This window comes from Nicotiana tabacum, chromosome 17, assembly GCF_000715075.1.
Source record: "Nicotiana tabacum cultivar K326 chromosome 17, ASM71507v2, whole genome shotgun sequence".
NCBI classification, from domain to species: domain Eukaryota; kingdom Viridiplantae; phylum Streptophyta; class Magnoliopsida; order Solanales; family Solanaceae; genus Nicotiana; species Nicotiana tabacum.
Genome location: NC_134096.1, coordinates 46,741,041 through 46,743,471, shown reverse-complemented (window position 1 = coordinate 46,743,471; position 2,431 = coordinate 46,741,041). Strand labels below are relative to the sequence as shown.

Sequence of the window (2,431 nt, the reverse complement as noted above, 5' to 3'; positions counted from 1 at the left end):
CACATCTTCCACTATCCTCTCGGGTATTAGAGTCATTTGGTCCGCCAGCTGCAACGATATTGGTGCAGACCTAATCTCTCCAATCTCCTTCTCTAGTTTTCTGTAAATAGATAGAGGCATTAAATTAATTGAGGCACCAGAATCACATAAAGACTTATCAAAATTTAAAGTTCCTTACGAGCAAGGTATAGTAAAATACCCTATATCTTCACACTTTTGTGTGAGTTTATTTTGCAATATCGCGCTGCAATGCTCTGTGAGCTTCACCACCGAGGTCTTCTCGATTTTTCTTTTCTTCGTAAGGGTCTCTTTCAAGAATTTAGCATAAGAAGGCATTTGTGAGAGCACTTCTGTGAATGGTAAGTTTACATGAACCTGTTCCAGCACATCCAGAAATCTCTCAAATTGCTTGTCCAGCTTTTCTCTACATAGCTTTTGAGGGAAAGGTAGCGCAGGCATATGCTTGCTCTCCTCATGTTCCTCCCTTGTCGATTTTTCTTCCTTCTTCTTTTTCTCAGCTTTCATTGGGCCTTTCTTCTTCTTGTCATCCTCACTTTTCAGTTGCTTCCCACTTTCAATTTCAAGTATCACATCATTTTGGATCGAGGAGGGATCTTTTAGCACTTGCCCACTTCTCAAGGTTATAACATTCATTGTTTCTTTGGCATTTCTTTCCGTATCAGAAGGGGGAGTGCCTGGAACCCTCTCTGATAATATTGTTTCAATTTATCCCACTTGCTAAGGTTAGCTTCCGTATTTCTTTGGCCATAGCATCAAGTTGTACCTGCACAGATGTATTAGCATCAGCCTGGTGAACATCGTCGATCTTCTTCTTTCAGTACTCTCAGAGGGCCACTGATTTGCATCTTCAAATAACTCATCAAGAATTGTGACTATCTCCTCTAGAGTCTTCTTCATCAAAGGGCCTCCAGCTGTATTGCTCAATGTTCTACGTGAGGCCGATGCCAATCCATCCCAAAAGTCCTGAAGTTGCATCTAGAGTTCAATTCCACTATGTTGACACTTTCTAACAATCTCCTTAAACCTCTCCCATGCTTCAAAAACAGTTTTAGTATCTTTCTAGCAGAAGTTATGGAATTCTCTTGTAAACTTGCCCGTCCTAGCTGAGGAGAAATATTTATTAAGGAATTTTCTGGTCATCTCCTCCCAAGTTCTAATTGATCCAGTGGGCATGCTTTGAAGCCACTGATTTGCATCAACTTTAAGAGAAAAGGGAAATGCCCTTAAATACACCGCATCTTGTGATACACCATTGTATTGAATGGTGTTCCTTATCTCATCGGAGTCCATTAGATGTGTGTTTGGATATTTGTTTGGCTTTCCTGTGACGACACAACAATTCTGAAGAGTTTGAAGCAACCCTTGCTTCAATTCAAAGATGTTTGCTGCAATTGGGGGTGATCTAGCACTTGATAATACTTGATTATAGAACGGTCTATCATAATCGCCAAGTGGTCTCCCAGGCCCGGGAGCTATATTTTTGAAGTGGTCTGTAGCCAAGGATTGATTTTGAACAATTCTCCGACCCCTCTCTTCATAGATAATCTGCGCATCTCTAATAACCGCTTCCTCAGCATCCCATGCAGCTTGTTCTTGTCGTTGGACTGCCTCTCTCACAGCCAAATCTACATTATCTTCACCGTTTCCATCCATAAATTCTTTAGTTGAGGATTGCCCAACCTTTTCTACCGTCTCAGTGAGATTTCTCTCCTTCCTCAAATGTCGCGGTTGTTTTTCTATCTCTGGCTCGTATGGTAGCACTTCTTTAGCAGAAGCTCGAGTCAAGAAACAATCTAAACCTATAACATGCACACAGTCAAAGAACATCAACCATGAAAAAAGAAAAATAAAATTAAATAAAAAGAAAAAATTCCTGAATTAGCACTACAAACTATTTCAAACATTGTTGATTGCCAATCCCCGGCAACGGTGCCAAAATTTGACGAGCGCAAAACATACACATAAATTCTGCTTGCTAATCAAATACAGTATAGTATAATATCATATCCACAGGGATTGAAATTAAACAGTATTCTCGTAGTTTCTATCCATGATAATGAACAGTTCAGATTTATAAGATGTCTAATTAGAATTAACTAAGAATATAAAGCTATTGACTAATGACAATTGAAACAAGGAATAAGCAAGAAAGTTATCAATAAGAGAAGATAGGGTTTTGATAGGATAGGTGCAAATAATTATTTGGGATCTAACTCTAGATAATTCACTTCTAATGTACAAGTGAGTCTCTCAAATTCACTCAATTATTAGTTCAAATGTTAGGCAAAACGCCTTTCTCGATAAAGTCTTAACCTCACAAGATGAACCAATTTAAGCATGCGAAGATATGCAAGAATGCATAGTGGATTGGTCTTTAGAAAAACCTCTTTCGATTATTCTCCTAACTAGG

At 38.9% G+C, this 2,431-nt stretch overlaps 1 non-coding gene across 1 annotated transcript; it reads left to right on the top strand.

The window, feature by feature from the left end:
- Positions 1 to 1,006: 1,006 nt before the first annotated feature.
- LOC142172264 (small nucleolar RNA R71) lies at positions 1,007 to 1,113 on the top strand. The gene has a single exon (XR_012701638.1). It is a non-coding gene; the product is annotated as a small nucleolar RNA R71 (small nucleolar RNA).
- Positions 1,114 to 2,431: the final 1,318 nt, after the last annotated feature.